Genomic DNA, 22,783 nt, shown 5'->3' with positions numbered 1-22,783 from the left:
TTAAACTGATTCTTCGAGTTGAAGGTTAAACTCTCAACGGAATGTTTTAAAATTATTTTCTCATCTATTATAAGGATCTGTCGGAGTTGAAAAGTAAGATTATTTTCTCATCCTTAATAGGGATCTCATTGTCATTTTTGAAAAACGGAAATTTTAGCAGGAAAGATGCCCCCTTTTTAAGAGATTTTGTTTCGCTATTTTTAAATTACTGGGGTCATTGCACTGTATTACAGTAAGAAGAAATCATGGGTCAGGATGCAGAAATTAATTGAAATCAATGAATGCATGTCAGCAGTTTGAGCTAAAAGAGGAATAAGACAAATTCGAGAAGCTGATATAAACACTTTAAAACTCTTTGCACAGTTACTCCCCTAGGATCAGTACGCAAGGATAAAAATGATAATTTGACAAAAACGAACAACAAAAACAAGAGTTTTGCAACAAGTCTGAAAGATTTTTAGGAAGCAGGATAATGATGAGAAATTTCTACCAATTTTTTTCACAGAACTCTTCATATCTATCACGTGATGGCCTCCGTCAATCAGAGAAAAAAGTGGAAAAAATGGTGGAGACACGTCGAATGGCCTGGGACGAGAAATCAATTGAAACAAGGAACAGGGAAATCGCTTTTTATAATCACCTAAAACGTTCACACTTGTCTGATCTACATTGCCTGAAAAACAAGTTTCCGGATGTTGATTTTTCTGCCATAGGTTTTTAGTGACATTAAGGGATTCATAAAAGTATTGCCAGATGCCTCTCGATCAGAAAAGCCTATGAATTGTACCCTCTACAAAGTTTTTCTTTAAAATGCTGGTGTTGTCCGCAGCTGTGTAAGTTAAGAATTCTTCCGGTTTCTGTTGGCTTCTGGTACCATTTTCAAAAGACTTTTCTGCGTTCGTTAATGAAGGATGAAATATCGAGGAAAACAAGTTCAAGTTTTTCCTTCATTTTTTCCATTCTGAACTACAAATTCTTATACGAACTGTTCCTAGTTCAGACAATTTTTGGGGGTTCTATTTCACTGCGCAAATAATGGAGTCAACATGTCTGTACAAAAATTTTCGTTTCGTAGTTATGTATTCAGTTGGTGTATTTTCACATTGAAAACATCTCCAATCTTTCTGTTTTTCATATAGCTCCTTATTTACACTCTGACATTTTATGTGATACCAATTATCATTTGTTTTTCATGCAATGGTCCTGCTATTCCAAACATCGTATTCCAACGGTGTTTTTTTGCAAATTCTGTTTCTCCGGAGCTCATCTTGTTCTCAGGACTTAGTTCATCTTCAAAAGTTTTCATCTAAATTTTCGCCAAGGTTACTGCCTAGGAAGCCCCTGTTGCCAAACCTTCTCTTTGACCGTACCAACTACCATTTACTTAAACTACTTTTGAAACACCTGTGACTGTGAGTTTGAGGGGGAGTTCAAGTGTTTAAAATTTTACCATCTACTCATACAGTTTGCTCATTCGTCTCAAACTCAACAGTTTTAATTTTTTCTCTTGGTATCAGACTCGAAGCTTCAATAATAGCTCCCGGCACCATTTCAAAATGTAGAGACAAAAATAATTCAAGTCGTCCGGCATACATAACAAAGGGTGCATTGGAGTGCGTTTTGTGAACTTATGAAGGCCCCTAAATTGATTAGTCGTGTTCATCATAACACAAAGTTCGTTGACTTTATCAGCAGGTACAGCTAATAGTTCTATCTTTTTAAGAATTGGTCCTTTTTTGTCGTCTGTCAGCAGACGTTTCTCTCAAAAACTTTGCGTAAAACTTAGCGGATTCTTCAACCTGACAAATTTGTCCACCTCAAGCACCATTTTCCTGCATAATACATTCTCATTTGTTAATTGGTGCCGGAAATGAGTTTCTTTAATTTTTCTTTTAAAAGGTTTCTTGTCCCGTAAGAGAGAAGTTCATTGAGTAAATCTGGTAATTCTATCGTCTTCTCCTAAAAGTCTATATGGACGGAGCAACAATTTTTCAAGCTTTTGATTCATTCTCTTTGAGTTGTTTTCCATCAATAAGCGAAAAAAACTATCACTGAGCCCTAAAAACTTACCCGTATTGGAGCCTCTGATTTCTGGCTGACTAGTCTCCGCTTTTTCCCACAGGTCGACAAAAATTTTTAGCTTTCCTTGGCTCATCTTTTGTAATCTACGCTAAAAAGTATGTACTATCTGCACAGAGACAACGCCCTTAATCGGTACACAAGATTTCAAAAAATTTGAAATTAAATTTTCAACTACATGTTTCTCTAGGAACTATACTCTTGAATTATCTTTCTCGTAAGTAAGTTTTTGATATGTTTAAAATCACCTTCGTTTCACTTTTTTCCGACTCAACATGTGGCTTAGCCATCTGGCAGTAGAACTTTGCTGGACATCCGAACCATGACTATTAAGTTCACTCAAGTTACGGACAACTGCGTTAGCAAGTGCACCTCCCCTTGGGCCGGAGCCTTATGTATTCAGTCAGCAGACCTTTAAAGAAATGAAGTCCATGTCAAGAAGAGCAGAACAGCGAACAACCGTGCAATGATAATCTGAGTTCTTTTTTTGATGAGATGAGTACCGAAAGCCTCAAGTTTCCTTGAAGCCAGCTATGTGACATAGCAGATCAAAGGTTGTCTGGACCAAATATGTAGTGTACCTACTCTTTATCACTTTAGCTCTGTATTTTGAGTTGCAGCACAACTCTTTGATGTTATTTCTGTGACTAGCACTACATATATCTTGTATGGACTTAAACTGTATTTCTTACTATAGGATTTTCATTTCAGATATCAAATGTGCGCATAGATCGCACACAATTATCGCTTCCACTAATCGTCAAATTTCACTGTAGCGATCATCCCAAGCTCCCTGAGGTCTCAATCTTACTATCCCTGCGTCTCTTGCCGACTAGCATGGGATTCATGTCAATTACAATTCACAAGAGACTTTAATTTTCTAGCCAAATCACTACAAAACGGTCAATTGTCCTCTAAAAGTCTCGTTTTTAATTTTGTTACCTTGTTGATCTTCGAGTCAGTGAGACCATATTTTGCCCATTTGAGAATATTACAACATGCAGAAGTTGGCTTGACCTGAATACAAGAGCTACTTTTATTACAGGATCCCGCCAACAATCGTTCTTGCTCCCTTTTTTAAGGGCGCCAATTTAATGCTCTGCCTCAACTCCTTCATCTCAGGCTTTCTTGCGCTGATGAGTACCGGATTGGCATGGAATTCTAAGCAATGTCTGTTTTATGTCCGAGGTAACTCGCTCAATGCCTCTTCTCTGCAGTATCCGCTTAGTTAGCTAACAAAAATTGTGCTGGTAGTAGTTGCCCAGGGGCGTAATTGTAGGTTGCTAATCTTGTTTGCACTTTGGTATGGTACTTCTTCTCCGAAGTTGTTAGTATCAGCAATACTTCGGTAAGTAATAAATTAGCCTCCCTTGCAAGAACGCTTCTTTTTCGCTCTTCAATGGGTGTATACCTTATTTTGGTTTTTCTTAACCCCTGTTGAACAGTCCCTTAAAACTGGCCTTTTATCGCCAAATGACATCCAGTGTGTGCATTTTTTGACTCACTGTTTCAGATTCAACGCAGCTTTCTGCTTGCTCTTGGAGATTATTTGTTTGGTCGCCTCGAGGACCAAGTTTTCAGTTCTGAAGAGAATTTTGTATATCTTAGGTGGGTTTTCCCTCTATTAGTTCACAACCTTTTGAAGAAAGAAGTTAAATTCTGTTGTATCCTCACACAAGTAGTTGGTGCGGTAGGTTTTCGAAGTCAATCTGTGTTTTCCTAGAGTTTTGTTGGTTGCACAAATCCAGAGGACCAGATCTCTTCCTCTTTTAGTGATCTGCTTCATTCCAACAAATTTCAGATGTTTTTCAATCGATTTTCCGCAAATGGAATTATATTTAGTCCCGATACGGCTTTAATATGGGGTAGCAGATTCCACTTATTGCATAAAACCAAATGTGCTGCCAAGCTTTTCATTATGTTGTATAATTGTTAAATTTTTAAGAAAATCCTTGTTTTACGCCTTCCTAGGTGTCCTTCTGATCTATTGACCAAAGTAATTTGCTTTTAAATGTCCAAGACATTAATCAAAACTATAATAAAAAACATTTTTCCTACAACTAGCATCGTCAAGTAAAGTTTAACGCATAATCCACTTATCAACAATTAATTTGATTTCAATTGAACTCAGAAAGCAATTGTTCTATGTTAAAGCGAAAACTTGTAAATTTTCGTTTTTGTTAGGACTTATAATTATAATTATGATCTTGTCTGGTATCTTTTAAAAGCAATGTATGACATTCTATTGTGTCAGTAAGTGTTTCAAATTTTCAGTAAATATTGACCACTCAGCAAAACAAGATTTATCAGAAAGCCATGATTAAATATTTTAACACTTCAAAAGGCATGATCCAAATTTGAGACGAAAACGGATTTGAGAGAGAATACAAATTTTCACCATTGAAAAAACCAATGATTTGGAAACTTCTATTATCGACAACAAAACTAATATTGAAGAAATTGAATGCACAGTAACTGATAATAAGCTCCAGTTTGAAATTCAAGTTTTAAAAAAATCAAATATTGCATTGCAGTAGGAAGTAAAACCATAATAAAAATAAAAATTGAACCCCCAACAAACTTGTGAAACCCTTTTTAAGCCATTGTGTTACTGAATATTGATAACATGGCTCAGTTATTTATAACTGTTGAGAAAAACATCTCATTACTGGAAAGGTGATTGATCTGGGAAGTGAAGACAACTTTATGCAGTTATAATTACGACTAAATTTAAAAATTCAAAAAGACCTGAGAAGATGAAGTTGAAATTGTTGAAGGATCAACATCAAAAGCGACCAATTAAAAAAAAACTTGAAGCGTATAAGTCCAAATTACCACATACATAACCCAACAAAAAAAATCCACTTCCAAAATCACCGGTTCACTTATTAAGTCAACAAAGCATTTCCTCAACAGCAAATAGATGGACCAATTTACATAAATCTCTACGAATACAAAATGTGCGATCAACAAAACTCAAAGAGATGTAATTTTTCAAATTTTACTGGGATTTAAGCATTCAGTTTGGAAAAATTTTTAAATTTGGTAGCGTTTTTTATTTATTTAATTTATTGTTAAAATCTTAAAGCCTTTTGATTAGATTTGCAACTGCTGTTATATTTTATACATTTAGTCAAACTGCTGCGTCTTCTGTTTTTCTTCGTCTCGGGTAGTGATTACACCTTCTTAGCAGCAATTCTGACAGAATAGTCTCTTGCTAGGAACTGTTTGATAGTTTTCCTCTAAAATAACAAAATTGTAATGGTATTTGCTTCGGGACAAATAATAAAGTCCATCCGGGGTTCAATCCGGTATGTACATATGTCAGTCGTATTCTAAACTTATCAACGTCTGTTTACTCACTTCCCTGCAGTGTGAACATCCACAGAACATTTGCCATGTGCAGGTCTCTTTTCCAAAGTACACGAGTTTGAAGAACTAATTACAGGGGTGTAGCAGCTTTTTCTTGTATTGTTTATCGAAGACGATATCTCATTTGAGGTAACCATTTCATTGCTATTTGATTTCCAGAAATCAGATTCACACATTTTTATCTGAATTTTTGTGTTGATCTGCACGTTTGCAACCCCTATTCTGGATTTTGACATAGCCCCTCTAGTTGATGCCTAAGCAACCATGCAGTATTTTGGCAAACAGAAGAATCATAGGAAGCTACCGCTAAAGTGACAGCGGTAGGAGGAAAAGTTTTAACAGAGCATTTTTGTAGTTAAGACCATTGTTACCGGGAATCAATCAAACTACTTTGCCTTGAATGCTTTCGAGTACCGTGATGTCAGATTTTTTCGGGTTCCACAGTGGAGAGCACAGCTGAAAATTGGCACTACGTAGCTAGTAAATATTTTTCTATTCTTCAGTAGAGTAGTGTTTGATGAGTAGTGTTTGATGACAGAATAGGGCATTGAGTGTCTTTTGCAATCACATTTTAGAACTTTTTGTCCAAAATCCGACACGATCAAGCTCAGATCTTTCATTTTATCTTTCAATTCAATAGTGTATTCTCCACAAATGATACTTTGCGAGCTTTATAGGGGATTGCCGTATTTTAACGACATGAAATTATTATCACACAATCGCCAAATGCTTTTGAAGTCAATTGGATTTGTTCCGACGACTTTGAAATCGTTAGCTACGTGACATGACAAAGTTAAAAACGTCATTAATGTATGCTTAAAATAGAAGTTTTGAGAGCAAGCAACTATGAACACGTACAGAAGAGATCACGTTTCCTGTTCTTATGTTTTTGGTATCTGATGTAAAATTATCTGCAAAGAATACTGACGCCCGCTTTTTGTATTCCAGAAATGTACGATTTCTCGAGAAGCAGCACATGTTGAATTTTGTCAAAGGCCTTTTGAAAGTCACTGTAGAGGCAATGTAAATAGGTTTTGTCCCGAAAATCGTATTTGAAGGAGATTTCGTTTAGATATTCAAAGCAATTCCTGAGTTTGGATCGTTTTCTGCGGAACAATTATTGCATTGGGGACAATTGGGACGATTTTATCAATTAAATTTTATCAAAGTTCAATTTTTCTAGTAGTTTTGAGACTCCAGCTGATGGAAAGACAGTCAGATGTTAGCTGGTGGTCTTCATCGCTGAAAATTGGCACTAATTTTTCTAACTTTTTATATAGTAGGGAAGACACATTTATCGGCTATTGTGTCAAAAAGGATGGTCAATGAATTCGGCATGGAAGAAGCTAACGATACAAAAACAGTAGTGATGATTCTGCCGAGTCCAGTGGCCTTTCGGGTATCCCAGTTTTGCGCAGCGTGTCCAATTCCTGCTTACTAACTTGTTAAAATTTGTTAAAAAATCTTTACTTTGACTTCTGATAGTAAAGTTCCTCAATAATCAGAACAAAAGAATATTGAATGAAAGTAAGATTCAAAGAGGTCAACTTTTCCAAGATCAAAATGTGCTATGTTGTTGTCGAGTCGAGTTTCACTTGGGTATGAAAATATTTTCTGAGAGACTCTTCAAGTGTTTCTTTATTTCAAATAACTTACTCGTTTTGAAAACTTCAGTTTCATATTCCTTCTGATTTTTGAAAAAGAAAGAGTTCTTTCAGTTTTTTATTTTTTTTAAAACTTTTTTTTGCAGATCTGCAGTATTTAACTTTTATTTTTATTTTTTCCTGTGATGAAACTGATGATAATCATGGTGCGAGCATTGTGCGAAGTTTGGTTCTTGCGAAATGAAGTCTTGTATATTATTATAGAGCCATTGATATCATTGTTCCGCAGGAAAATCCACTTTGCTGCAGCACTTGGGATTGTAGGGATTACATTGAATGAACTCATTGATTTCCTTCCAGTTTGCGCCAGCCAAAATTAGCAAAATTTAATTTGATTTCTGTTAAGCCGACCCTTGGACATTAATGTACAGAATGGGCGGCCAGAGTTTTCTTTGGAGTGATTTCTCGTAGTAGTCTATGTGGGTCCCAGGAATCCACCGAGTGGCCGGCTTTTGGACCATTTCTCGTTGCTCAGATTTTCGTTTGTTTGGCAGCCATGTCTGTGAGGCGTAGAATGTACTTTTGTTCAGGCGTGCTTTGAAGATTAAACGTTTCATTACATGACTATTTAATGACAAGTTGTAGTTTTCCATTATTAACGTGTCCCATGAATTTAATTACGTCTAATTTTTCGAAATTGATGTTATCATGACCTTGATCTCTGTTTATTTGGTGAGGGTATCGCGGTTCAAAAGAGATGAGGGGATCCATTTGGTTTTCCCAAAAGACGCTCATGAAGTAGTCATTGAAGAGTTATTCTGGAGTAATATTTGTTTGGAGTTTTTGAGCCGCTTCTCACTGTTGTTGGGACAGCTGGGGCTCTACAAACATACTTCAGATACTTTTGAAATCGACTAAAGGTTCTTCCATCAGATTTCTTATTCTCAAAAGCAGTAATCTCCGCTCGCTTCGTACTCCTTCAGAATTGTTTCTCTTGGTTTTTTCGCAATTTGTTTTTTTTTTTCATTTTTTGATGAGGTCTGACCTGGGCCCAATGATCCAAAGTTGGAGCTTCGACATATGCAAACTAAATCCTGGGACAACTTTATCTTGTTTTCCCAAATCCAGTCGTAACATTGCTCGACGAGATTATTTGCTTCGATAGTACAGTAGGGCGTTATGGTTGTTCTCCCGTTAAATCATCCATACCATTCCAATCAGTTCTGCTATTTTTGTTGTTTTTGCAGCTTTTCTATTTTGCAGACACGATTAGCAATTAGAGTGCTGATGTAGGCCAATCTTCTTTGAACTGGCCAGTTAGTTTTTTTATAAAGATTGATCAATTTGACAGGTGATGACTAGTTCTGACTTTTCACCTAGTACAACGTCAAGTTGAGGTTTGGTGTGTGTTGAGCGCGATAAAATAAGACTAAGTTTTCAAGATTTTGAGTCTTTTACTCATTGGGCGAGGATAACGTTTCCCAGTTTGTTTGTGAGAAAATGATCTCACCGTTGATTTTAATGTTACAGTGTTCAGAGAGAAAAGCGTACTTAAGGTCTTGAATTGCTTTCAGCAGACTTAAGAACTCGTCGCAAGACCCCTGGTAGGCTCAGGAGACGGATGCGTTGCAGGACAATATAAAAATTCTTTCCCTTAATTGAGTCAATGTAGCAAAGTAGTCCCTCTTGGAACACACTGCTTTCAGAAATTCATGTGCATTTTGCTTTTTAATGACTATGAGCATTCCTCCGTGCTTTGATTTCCTTGAGTCTGTAGTAGTGCTGTCGTTTCTGTAAACATTTTAATTTTCCAGGAAGATGAAGGCGCTGGCGACATCAACCGCCAACCAGGTCTAAAGGAAACAGATGATGTCGAAATCATAAAATTATATTTTTTGCATGCTTTTGAAGTCTAGGATAATTTGCTGTTGAGGTCCAGGGTTGTTTGTTTTATCAAAATTTTATTTGGATTGTGGAGACTAACGAATATTTGAGTTTTTCGTATTCCCTCATTTTAACGGCTAATTTGAGAATCAAGTTCTTGCTCAGGGCATTTTCCATTTTGATGAGCAGTGTGCGAGGCCCTTTGTGAGCAATGGTTTTTCCAATTGTAACAATTTTCACCAAATCTCTGTCATTGATTTCCAAGTGCGCAAGGTTTTTGGTCACTAGTTGCAAGGTCTTCCGGTGCTCTTGCAAGATCAGTTTTGGCCTTATTCTCAGTGATTCTTCAAATACAGATTACTAGAGCTGCCTTGGAGCCTGCGAAGGAAGAAACAGTTTTTCCTGGTGGCTCATTTCCAACCAATGTTTGGTAACTGGATGCTTTCTCAATTATTTTCCCCCTCATTCTGAACATGAGTGATGAGTTCACTTGGTTTTTCCAAGGGTTGGAGCTCCGATATGTGCGAAGTTACTCTTGGGACAACGTTGTCTACATTTCACATATCCAGTCGGACGATTGCTCGACAAGCATATTTGCATTGCTCATACAGTAGGGCGTAAAAGTTGCTCTCACATCAAAGCCTACATATTCCTCCAATCAGATCTGCTAAAACATTTTCGTTAAATTTGCAAATCGTCCATTTTGCAGAGGATGTTACCGCTTAGACTGCTGATATAGGGCAATAGTCTGCAAACTGGCCAGTTAATTTTCTGATGAGAAAGTGATCAACTTGACAGCTGACTACGAGTTCCGAAGTGTCACATAGAACGACGTCAAGTTGAGTTTTGGCGTGTTGAAAGCAACTAGGTTTGACTAAATATTGAAGATTTTGAGTCCCACACTCATTTGGCAAGGAGAATTTTTCCCAGTGTGTTTGTGAGAAAATGACAACACCGTTGATTTTAATGTTACAGTGTTCAAAAAGAGAAGCATATTTAAGGTCTTGAGTCTCTTTCAGCAGACTTAAGAACTCCTCACAAGACCCCTGTTAGGCTCAGGGGCGGGTGCGTTGCAGCACAGGATAAAAATTCCTTCCCTTAATTGAATCAATGTAACAAAGTAGCCCTCCTTTGAGCACACTGCTTTCAGAAGTTCATGTGCATATTGCTTTTTAATGACTATGAGCACTCATTCATGCTTTGATTTCCTTGAGTCTGTATCAACCCTTTCGTTTCTGTAAACATTTTAATTTTCTTGGAAGAACAGGCGCTGGCAACATCAACCGTCAACCAGGTCTAAGGGAGACAGATGATGTCGAATTTTGGGTTAGGAAGACAGTTCGACAATCTTTTTGAGTCCAAGGACGGTTTGCTGTTGAGGTCTAGGATTGCTTGTTTTATCAAAATCTTGTTTCGACTGTTCCAGACTCAGGAAGGCTTTGAGTTTTCTGTATTTCCTCAATTTTTTGATGGCTAATTTGAGAAAATTAGGGCATTTTCCTAATTTCTCTCTCAGGGCATTTTCCCTATCGATGAGCAGTGTTCGATGTCCTTTCTGGGCATTGACTTTTCTAATTGTCTTTTTTTTTCACCAATTCTCTGTCCTAGATTTCTAGGTGCGTATGGAGTTTGTCAGTAGTCACAAGGTCTTCCGGAGCTCTTGCAAGATCAGTTTTGGTCGTACTGTCAGTGATTCCTCAAATACGGAGTCCTAGAGTTGCCTTGGAGCCTGCGAAGGAGTAGACAGTTTTTCCTGTTGGCTCATTTCGAACAGATGCTCGGTAATTGGATGGTTTCTCATTAATTGTTTTCCCCACATTTTGAACATTGCTCGACAACTTAATTTGCATTGCTTAAACATTAGGGCGTAACAGTTTCTCTCACATCAAATCATCCATAACCCTCAAATCAATTCTGCTAAAACCATTTGGTTAATTTTGCAAATTGTTCATTTTGCAGAAACGGTTAGAGTGCTGATGTAGGCCAATAGTCTTCGAACTGGCCAGTTAAATTTTTGATAGAGATTTATCAATTTGACAGGTGACTACTAGTTCCGAATTGTCACATAGAAAAAAGTCAAGTCGAGTTTTGGCGTGTTGAGCGCGTTTAGATTAGACTAGCTTTTCAAAACTTTCGATTTTTAACTCATTAGAAGAGTAGAACGTTTACCAGTTTGTTTGTGAGAAAATGATATCACCATTGATTTATTTTTACAGTGTTTAAAGAGAAAAGCATCTTTAAGGTCTTGAACCTCGTTCAGCAGACTCAAAAACTCGCCACAAGACCACTGTTAGGCTCCGGGGGTGGGTGCGTTGCAGCACAGGATAAGAATTCTATCGCTTAATTGAATCTTTGTAACAAAGTAGTCCCCCTTTGAGTACACTGCTTTCAGAAGCTCATGTGCATTTTGCTTTTTTTGCTTTTTAATGACTATGAGCACTCCTCCGTGCTTTGATTCCCTTGAGTCTGCAGCAATCCTGTCGTTTCTGTATACATTTTAATTTTCCAGGAATATCAAGCCGCTAGAGAAATCAACCGCCAACCAGGTGTAAGGGAGACAGATGATGTGGAAATCTGTGTTAAAATTATATTTTTTGCATGCTTTTGAAGTCCAGGATGATTTGCTGTTGAGGTCCAGGGTTGTTTGTTTTATCAAAATTTTATTTGGATTGTGGAGACTAACGAATATTTGAGTTTTTCGTATTCCCTCATTTTAACGGCTAATTTGAGAATCAAGTTCTTGCTCAGGGCATTTTCCATTTTGATGAGCAGTGTTCGAGGCCCTTTGTGAGCAATGATTTTTCCAAATGTAACGATTTTCACCAGTTCTCTGTCTTTGATTTCCGAGTGCGCAAGTTTTTGACAGTAGTCGCAAGGTCTTCCGGTGCTCTTGCAAGATCAGTTCTGGCGTTACTCTCAGTGATTTCTCAATTACAGAGCCCTAGAGTTGCCTTCCTTGGAGCCTGCGAAGGAGGTGACAGTGTTTACTGGTGGCTTCTTTCCAACCGATGCTCGATAATTCGATGGTTTCTCATTGATTGTTTTCCCCTCATTCTGAACAATGAGTGATGAGCTCTCTCAATTTTTCCAGTTTATCGGTTGGGGAGTTCATCTGTTGTTAAGGGTTGTTCAATTCGTCATCTAATTTTGTACTTGTCTCTAAGTTATTAATTCGTTTCATAGTGCAAGTTAATCAAAGTGATTGATAATCCTAATAATACATAAGGGCGAACTTTCTGAAAACAAACAGATAATTATCTCACTCTTTGGCTGTGATTGTAGCTGCTGCAGGTGCATGTGAGATTAAAATGACCGCCACAGTCGATGATCTGGGTTTTTCCAGTGCCTTTCTTCACCGCAAATCGTTCAAGATGTCAGTTTTGATTAGACGCTTTTTTTCAGATACTCCAGTGTAATATGGACAGCGTCGTTAGAGACATCTTTTTGACTTCCTTGAAGAAAATTTGTTGAGTTAGCGCCAGAATGATTCTGCTCAACTCCCTAGTTATCTCCGGCTTCTGGTGTTGCTGCGGGAAGCCCAGTAAGAACATTTCTTTGGCTGGAGTGGCAGTCACGTTTGCTAGGTCTTAGTTCACGGCAATGTCTTTGGAAGTTCGATCAGGTGCATTACCGCATTTGTTGAAGCAATCATTGGCACCGATGAAGAACAGGACGACTGTGTAATACTTTGATGGATATAGGAAGTTGTAGCAATTACCTTTTCTACCTCCTGGGGGAGAGAAAACGTTCAGTTCACCACTCTTCACTTCTACAATTTCAAAATCTTCTGTTTGCTTGAGGAATTGGGTTTTATTTGCTGGACATGAGATTTTGAGATGAGAAGGAAGCTGATGTCGGCTTTCCTCAGAGTGTGCAATCTCATTAAATTTCCTCTTTAATCACACTGATTTTACATGCGTGAACCAAACAAAACAATTTTCACCAGTTCTCTGTCTTTGATTTCAGAGTGCGCAAGGTTTTTGACAGTAGTCGCAAGGTGTTCCGGTGCTCTTGCAAGATCAGTTCTGGCGTTACTCTCAGTGATTTCTCAATTACAGAGCCCTAGAGTTGCCTTGGAGCCTGCGAAGGAGGTGACAGTGTTTACTGGTGGCTTCTTTCCAACCGATGCTCGATAATTGGATGGTTTCTGCTTGATTGTTTTCCCCTCATTCTGAACAATGAGTGATGAGCTCTCTCAATTTTTCCAGTTTATCGGTTGGGATGTTCATCTGTTGTTAAAGGTTGTTCAATTCGTCATCTAATTTGGTACTTGTCTCTAAGTTATTAATTCGTTTCATAGTGCAAGTTAATCAAAGTGATTGATAATCCTAATAATACCTAAGGGCGAACTTTCTGAAAACAAACAGATAATTATCTCACTCTTTGGCTGTGATTGTAGCTGCTGCAGGTGCATGTGAGAGTAACATTACCGCCACAGTCGATGATCTGGGTTTCTCCAGTGTCTTTCTTCACCGCAAATCGTTCAAGATGTCAGTTTTGATTAGATGCTTTTTTTCAGATACTCCAGTGTAAGATGGACAGCGTCGTTAGAGACATCTTTTTGACTTCCTTGAAGAAGATTTGTTGATTTAGCGCCAGAATGATTCTGCTCAACTCCCTAGTTATCTCCGGCTTCTGGTGTCGCTGCGGGAAGCCCAGTAAGAACATTTCTCTGGCTGGAGTGGCAGTCACGTTTGCTAGATCTTAGTTCACGGCGATGTCTTTGGAAGTTCAATCAGGTGCATTACCGCATTTGTTGAAGCAATCATTGGCACCGATGAAGAACAGGAAGATTGTGTAATACTTTGATGGATATAGGAAGTTTTAGCAAATACTTTTTCTACCTCCTGGGGGAGAGAAAACGTTCAGTTTACCACTCTTCACTTCTACAATTTCAAAATCTTCTGTTTGCTTGAGGAATTGTGTTTTATTTGCTGGACATGAGATTTTGAGATGAGAAGGAACCTGATGTCGGGTTTCCTCAGAGTGTGCAATCTCATTAAATGTCCACTTTAATAACACTGATTTTACATGCGTGAACCAAACAAAACTTCTTCATAATTTTTCAGATGATGAGATAAATTGCTGCACAGATTTGGCTCTGGAATACAGAAGATTTAGTAATTGGTACATCTAGGACGAAATATATTGAAGACATTTCAGTCTGAGCAATCAACCACACAAATTGCGGAGCTAACCTATTTAACCTCTCGGTGTAGTCAACCAAAATCCTGCCCTCAATTTCAGATCAGGAATAATTGTCCCATTCTCTAACCAGGTGCATTCAGGAGCCGGTTGTAGGACCTTGTTGCCTGCAAAGCACAAGAACTTGTGCCCTTCAACCGTCTTGCTGTAGATGGAGCAGGTGTCGCGTATATTGTTTTAGTTGGCCACTCCGGAATGTTTGGGCCACTCAAAGGATTGATTGGGATAACTCAGGGAATAGAAACTTCCAGATTTGGAAATCCCTTCGGCCCATCCAAAGATATTAAATGGCAATTCAGGAGAATGGACCGCAGTGCAAGTTTATCAAAGTGGTTGATAATCCTAAGAGTACTTAATGGACAACTTTCGGATAACAAACTGATAAAAATCTCACTCATAGGCTGTGATTTTAGCTGCTGCAGGAGCTTGTGTGGTTAACCTTACCGCCACAGGTAATTATCTGGGTTTCCTCAATGTCTTTCTTCATCGCAAACTTTTCAAGATGTCAGTTTTTGATCCAGCGCTTTTTTTCAGGCCGTCCAGTGTGAGATGGACAGCGTCGCTAGAGACATCTTTTTGACTTCCATGAAACGATTGATTCTGTTCACCTCGCTAGTTATCTCCGGCTTCTGGTGTCAGTGCGCAAAGCCCAGTAAGAACATTTTTTCGGCTGGAGTGGCTGTCAAGTTTGATAGGCCTAAGGCCATTGCAATGTCTTTGGATGATTGGATGTTCAATCAGGTGTATTACCGCCTTTGTGGAGACAATCATTGGCACCGATGAAGAACAGGACGACTGTGTATCACTTCGATGGATATAGGAAGTTGTAGCAATTCCTTATTCTACCTCCTGGGGGAGAGAGAACGTTCAGTACTCCATTCTTCAATTCTACAATTTGAAAATATTCTGTTTGCTTGAGGAATTGTGTTTTCTTTTGCTGACATGACATTTTGAGATGAGAAAAAACATGCTGTCATGATTCGTCAGTGTCTGGAATCTCCTTTACTACTTCAACCCCTAATTGCAAATCAGTTGTAAATAGAAATCCGTACTAAATGATTACAGTTTCCATAGGAGCACCATGGCTGCCCTCGGATTCAATTTATCTTTTAAGTTTATCTGATCTTGTTCAAATTGAATGTAAAGAGTTCATCCAAAACAAATTTTTGATCAGAATATGTTGACGTACGCTTATTCCATTAAGTTTGTGTGAAGTTGACATCACTTAGTATTAAAACTTTAGGTTTTGATAACTTCAGGTAGCCTAATTGTTGTAAGAAACTTGTTAAATAGCCACATTATGCTCATGATTCTCTTGTGTGTGTGTGTGTGTGTGTGTGTGTGTGTGTGTGTGTGTGTGTGTGTGGTGGAGCACAGTTAAAGGATTTTAGAAACATTTTTGTCAAGTTTTGCTCTCAGTGATTCGCTGTGACTTGCTCTTTGTGTTCTCTCAGTGGTCCTGCGTTGTTTTTACGGTCTCTGTGTTCTAAAGTTCCTGTGTTTTTGTGTGCTCTCTGGAGTCTTTCGCCACGAAACGGAGAGGAAACTACATCTAACCATCAGGTTGTACTTATCCTTCACATGTGTATATTATATATGTTCTAATTGTGTATGTGAATATATCCATGAGTATGCTGTGTGTCTGTAAATGGGCTCCTGTATTTGCGCGTAATTTGAAGCTGATTGTACATGCGTGAATCAGAAGAAACTTCTTGATTTTTTTGCAGATTATGAGATAATTTGCAGCACAGATCTGGCCCTGGAATGCACAAGAATTATTAGTTGGTACATCTAAGACGAAACATTTTGAAGACATTGCAGTCCGAGCAACCATCCGCTCATATCATGGAGCTAATTTAATTGCCCTCTATGTAGTCAACCAGCATCCTGCCCTCAATTTCAGATCATTGATAAATTTTGCAGGATTCAAGATCACTACTATTTCTGTTCTCACTTTATTGAGGGCAAACGAGTTCTTTTGATTATTATATGTTATAAATTCTAATCGCTTAATATCTTCTCTCCTAAAATAATTGCCAATTTGAATAAAAAACGTGTCAGAAGGAAAATATACTACTTGAACTTAGCTCTGCACAGTTTTCTTTATTTTTGTACAGTTTTTGTAATCATTTCACCATATTTTTTTCTCAGCAAGTCTTCTTAATGTTGAAATGGTATTCATTTCTCTCTCTACGGTAACCATTTGTTTATCTTGTATCTGCATTGTGTGATATCTTTTTGCAATGAATTCTATGCGTAGTTACTTTCATCTTTTCAATATTCTACACTCGGTGAACAATCTCCTTCTAGCAATGTAAGACACTCAAACTCATCAAGTGTTCAATTCACCTCCGAAGAGGTAGAGATTGGTGCTACGGTTGCGCACATATATGCATGTCAAGTGAAGCGGCCTGTCAACTAAAAACAATCACCATTCAAATTTCATTAGCTAACACTGCATTGAACATGCTAAACTGACCCTAAAGAAACAGCTAATTATTGCCCGACAATCTCAATCGAGGCATCCCGGAACCATAAAAGTTTTGGCAAAATTTTCAAGACGAACATACGGAAATTCAACGGAAAATATACAAGGAAAAAGTTCACAGGAAACCGATCCTCTTTCCCATTAGCAAAACAAAATAGGGCTCCGAAGTTGCCAATGTTATGGATATTATCCTCAATAAAACGCTTTAAGACGGGCCTCAGACTGAATGCGCAATAAGTAGCACAAGGATAATGCCGCAGTTACTACTCACTAGATCCAAAAATGAAAATGATATTTCAATAATAAAAAATTTTGTCTGGAACTTCTCGTTCTGTGGATCAGGTGCAAGTTCGACGAACTGTTTGTTGAGGCCAATGCACTTCAGTAGCGTTTTACAAAATGAAATAGAAAACAAGACTTGGATGTATTTAAAGCTTTTGACAAACAAATGGATTCTAGTAAGAAATCCAATGCTTTACAATTTCTTTCAGATAATGCAAAGGGCTGTGTGCTATCAACATCTGATAGAGTACTAATCAAAGAAAAATAGCCGCGTACTTGATCTTTTACAAAAAAAGGACTCTTGAAAAATCGGGTTTTGCCATCCCATCCTCCTGTTTTTAAAAAAAAATGATTCTGAAATAAAACGGGCTGCAACGAAAACAAATTGCAGCCATGGCGCATCTGGTATTGATGAAGGGAAAGGAAGCAATTTTTGACATCATACAAAACCTCTCCAATCGATCTCTGCAAAACTGTCAATACTTGCAATCAGAATTTCCATCAAAGAACTAATTTTCCTGAATTCTTATAACGCTTGTAGTCTGATTGCGCAAGGTAAATGCCCTGGGGTTCAACCAACTGGCATTGGCGAGGTCGTAAGAAGAATTATAGGTAGGAGTAAAGTGAAGTGCGTTAAACGAGATCTCAAATTAATATGGGGAAACGTACAGATGAGCCTTAGACAAAAAAGAAGCATCGAGCAAGCTTTCCATGCACTCCGGCAGCGTTTTCTGGAAGACCGTACTGATAGAATACTTGGATAGCTTAATAGAGATATGTCTCTAAAAGACATAAAAAAGTTTTGTCCTATATTTTATATAGCAATCAGAAACTCTTATAAGACCACGTCAGACCTATTCATTGATAAAAAAGTTATCAAGCCTCAGGAAGCTTCAACACAAGGTATTCCAATAGTCATGGCAATGCGAGTAGTCGTTGCATTTCCTCTCATTGACATGCGTGATTAACATAAATTGACTCATAAGTAGTACGCAGATGACGGTAATGTAGCCGGTAGCATTGGATTACTACGAATCATGCTAGATAAGCTCTATGAACATGGCGATGTCATCTCATTAGATAAGAGTGTTTTCATAGAACAAAGTTTTTTCGGGATTAGAAATTAAAACTATTGAAGGTCATCCAGTTCGTGATTCAGTTTTTGTTTCTGATAAAATCTGCAATGAATTGTTGAAAGCAAAATCAAGGGACTACCCTAACTTGCGTTGAAGGTTCGACAAACATAGTAATGTTTCCCTTCAGAAAATGTACAAATTGTTTACAAACGGACTTCAACATAATTGACTTTTACTGCTGGAGTACTCCCAGAAAAACTATTGATGAAAATTTTATACCTTCAATGTTGAACCATCCCTCTACCAACGACAGACGCTGGAATGTGTTCTCTCTTCCAGTTAAAAACGGTGGCCTAAGCATTCTTCTTCCTGCAGACAGGGCCATCGATTATGAAAGATCTATTCGGATTTGTGAGCCGTTACCGAATCAAATTGCTATAAATGCAGAGTTATATCAGGGAAAAATGCTTCAGAAAATTTAAAGGTAAACATGAACAGGCTCGAGCGGAAACGTTGGCAATCAAAGATCTCATCAAGGAAAAAGGGGTATATTCTCTAGATTTAGCTCTTGAAAAAGGAACATCGTGCTGGCTAAATGCACTTCCATTGAAAAGATATCATTTTGAATTAACCAAGGGAGAGCATAGAGATGGAATAGTAGTAGTGTAATAGTAGTAGTAGTAGTAGTAGTAGTAGTAGTAGTAGTAGTAGTAGTAGTAGTAGTAGTAGTAGTAGTAGTAGTAGTAGTAGTAGTAGTAGTAGTAGTAGTAGTAGTAGTAGTAGTAGTAGTAGTAGTAGTAGTAGTAGTAGTAGTAGTAGTAGTATTACTAGTAGTAGTAGTATTAGTAGTAGTAGTAGTAGTAGTAGTAGTAGTAGTAGTAGTAGTAGTAGTAGTAGTAGTAGTAGTAGTAGTAGTAGTAGCAGTAGTAGCAGTAGTAGTAGTAGTAGTAGTAGTAGTAGTAGTAGTAGTAGTAGTAGTAGTAGTAGGGATTTGGAATTTCAATGTCGTCGGGCGCGGGGACCGTGTCCCTTTTCTTTGTCCATGGTTGCTTTTAATTTTTCCACGTATCGCTGACTAGTTCGTTGTAACACGTTTCAAAATGATGCCACAGAAAATTGAGCAGTCTCCTTTTCAAACCTGCTGCCTTTCCAAATTGTAAACTCTGTGGAAGTCTATTCACAAGAGCACAAGTTCTATAGAAGAAGCTTTGCTGGCAAATTTCAAGACGTGGTTTGGTATGGTCGGATTTCAAATCGTTGTCACTACGTAATGAGCGTGTGGTGTTTCTCATGCAGACAAATTGGTCAATTTTAAAGTTGAAACGACCCGTAAAAGATTTTGAAAGAAAAAATAAACCCTGTAGTTGTAGATATAAAGAAAGCTGTAAGATACGACTAAATAAAGTAGTTCTTTATAATTGTTATTGCTCGTGTTGTTGATCCATTCCAAACTCTTTTTCTGAACATTCTCCAGTACTTTTGTGTTTTTTAAATTAGCAAACCAACAAACACTTCCGTATAACAAAACGGGCAATACCATAGATTTGTACAAGTTTAATTTAACTGACGGAGTTAGGCGTGGTGAGCTTCTTTTTAACATGAACAGAACTCCGAGCGCTTTGCTCGCGGACTTTTTTTTATGTGGATGTACCTCTTGAGATCCCTTGTTACATAAACTCCTAAATCTTTCTGTATGTGTACTTTTTCTATCAAGGTTCCGGAGAAACTGAAGTGATGCATGGAATTAGACATTGAGATATGAGAGCATTTTTCAACGTTTAAGGGCAGTTTGTGTTGTTCACTCCATTTCATCACTCTAGTGAGATCCATTTGACAGATAACACTGGACTTGTTAACTGATATGAGTTTAGCGTCGTCGGCACAGAGGAGGGGAACAACAGCTCTTCAAGTTTCTGGTAAATCGCTGACATAGATTACAAAGAAGAGAGATGCCTGAAGAGATCCTTGCGGAACTCCACTTGTAACCTTAAGGCTTTCAGAAAAATGACTGTTGATTCCAACTCTTTGCGTCCTTCCGATTAAATAAGAATGCAATAATTTGATAATTTTCACGCGGACCCCAAGATTGAATAGTTTTGTAAAGAGAATACCGTGATCGACATTATCAAGCGCTTTCTAATAGTCAGTATAAATTATGTCAATACTTTCTTTTGAATCAATTGATTTATAGATAGATTCCAGGTAAACTAAGAGTTGAACGACGCAAGAGCGACTTTTTTGAAATCCATATTGAGTTTGATGGAAATTTTGTTTCTAAGTGCCGGTAAAGACATGTAAAAAAACAACGTTCAAAAATTTTAGATGCAATTGTAAGAAGAGAAACCTGTTTATAATTCTCTATAAACGTCTATAATGTCTATTATGTCTATGATGTCTATAATGTTCTATAATTCTCTGTTTTATTTTGTTGAAAACTTGGTTTAGGGATTTACTGACTGCCCTCGAACATTTTTGTATACAATAGCAGGAATTTTGTCCGGACCTTTTGCTTTGTGAACATCTAAATTTTCCCATATCTTTTCAATGGTTTGTTGGGAAATGTCAAAATCTGTAAATAAAGGTAGCAGCGGAGGCGAATTGTTTGGCAAGAAACTGGAGAAATTTTGAAAATTGAAGCATAATATTGCGAGAAAAGAAAGCATTGACGAGCAGGATTACTGGCTACTTCTTTCTTAAAGGAGACAGAGCTTGGAAATGCGGTCGACTTGAAGTTTCTGTAGTACTTGAAAAGTTTCTCGATGGACCGGGATGCTGCTAAATTTGTTTCAAATTCTGCTTTATCTTCTTCAATCATCGTTTCAGCAATGCCCTCTAGCATTGCTATTTTCTTTATATTGTTTGCATTGTTCCTTCCAGCTGTTTTAAGGCGCTTAATGGAGTTTGACGTAGGCGGTTTAATCCACGGTGATAATTGAAATCGATGCATTGTCTTTTTTGGAACGTTTTCAAATTTTATGGGTCTAATCCAATCGTACCACTGTTCAAGCAGAATATTACTCCAACAAAATCCATGAAAAGGTAATTCAGTTATCTGTTTATTCATTTCATCAAATCTAACCTTTCAGAAGCCGTAAACTATCTTTGATTTTGTTTCCCTTAGATATGAGGAGCTTAGATTTCTGACTCTAACTTTAAGGGTAATTGCATCTTGATTCGATAACAAACTAATGTCCTGGTTAATTTTCTTGCAGGATATAACTTCTGTCTTTGGATTTACTAAGACGAGATTGAGGATACCTGAGGCTGCAGTAGGGAAATCACTGATTTTCTGAAAGATGTAAAAGCTAATTAGGTCAACAAGTTTCTGTGTATCTGAGTGCTTAGCTGAGTAATCGTGCCAATCAATTTCCGGCAAATTGAAATTACCATACACAATTGTTGAATTGAGTTGTAGGACTTTGACAGTGTAAAGATTTCCTCAAACAGTAGATAACGATCATGAGGTGATATAGCGTAAGGACTGGGACATGATTAGTTCGGTGGGGAATAAAAACACACAAGTAAAATATCCCGAGAATTAAAACTGAGAGAACATGCTAGGACGCCTCCATCAACGCTTGTAAAAAGAGGAATTTGTCTGGAGACAAAAGTATTCTTGATAGCAATCAAAATACCTCCTTGTTTCGATGTGTTATTATCAGCTTTTCTTTCTGATCGAAATATTGCATATTTGGGAAGAAAGAGTTCGTTATCGTGAAATGAGCAGTGAAGCCAATCTCTGTAAGCATCAAAAGCCATACTTCGATTCACGTCTTCGAATTGGTGTTATATGTGGATGGGATCCCGTAAAATTGCCATCAACAATAATGTAGCGGAGGAAAAGGTTTTAATGAAGCGCATGCTTTTCATTGCCCAAAAGGTGGCCATGCGCACATAAGACACAATGACATCCGTGACTCTCCCCAACCTGCTGAATGAGGTCTGCGATGATGTCGAAGTAGAGCCCTGTCTTCAGACTTTGCAAGGGGAAACAGTCACGAAAAGAACTACCACTACTGATGACGACGCTCGACTAGATTCAAAGTTGATGACGTCTTCGATTCACGTTTCAGCAGAAAGTTCTTTGATATGAAACTGTTTAATCCGTATGGAAAGAGTTGCCCAAGGAGCACACTGGATTCTTACTATAATCACGAGTTCATTTAGTGGCTGAAATACGAGCAAAGGATAATCGAAGTCGAGAAAGCCAGCTTCGGTCCGTTAATCTCTCATGTACAGGAGGAGCTGCTGGGTCAGCATCAAAAGCCATACAGCGATTGGCTTCCAGGATCAACGATAAGAAAGAAGATTCATATTGGGACGTTAGCACGTACATAAGGTCAAAAATAAGCTTCGATCTTTTGCGTAGCTCCATTCTCTGCCTCCGTGGAGCACGCTGCATATGCCAGCGCCCTGCTGTAGAACTGTTAATAGGAACCATTGTAGAGGAAGTGAGACTGATATCCTAAATTTTTTATTTTTCTAATCTTGATTCAAAATCACTACACATTATACTTTGATTGCTATTTACCATATCTATTTTGATTATAATTCTGATGCTTTAATTTATCTTTTGCATCTGATGCTTTAATTTTTGACTACTGTCAGGATTTCTAAGTACACATAGAAGTTGACTTGCTGCCCCGAGTTTACAGACTACCCTTTTAGGGGAGGGCTTTCTCTTAATTGACCTTTTTTATATAATATCAGAGGCATTAATTTTTCGTTTTTCCCAATTTCAAGGACGAGAGCAGCTCTTCTAATTTGCAAGTTTCCCAAACTCCGAAGGCGTT

General features: G+C 37.9%; 1 protein-coding gene across 1 annotated transcript in view; it reads left to right on the top strand.

Annotated features, from left to right (window-relative positions):
* The window catches only part of LOC142342683 (tubby-related protein 4-like), a 450,983-nt gene that overhangs the window by 385,884 nt on the left and 42,316 nt on the right, over positions 1–22,783 (top strand). The window lies entirely within an intron of this gene.

The sequence above is a fragment of the Convolutriloba macropyga genome, chromosome 7 (assembly GCF_964194025.1).
Source record: "Convolutriloba macropyga chromosome 7, txConMacr16.3, whole genome shotgun sequence".
Taxonomy (NCBI): domain Eukaryota; kingdom Metazoa; phylum Xenacoelomorpha; order Acoela; family Convolutidae; genus Convolutriloba; species Convolutriloba macropyga.
Note: the sequence above shows the minus strand (reverse complement) of the source record. Positions and strands in the feature narration are given on the sequence as shown.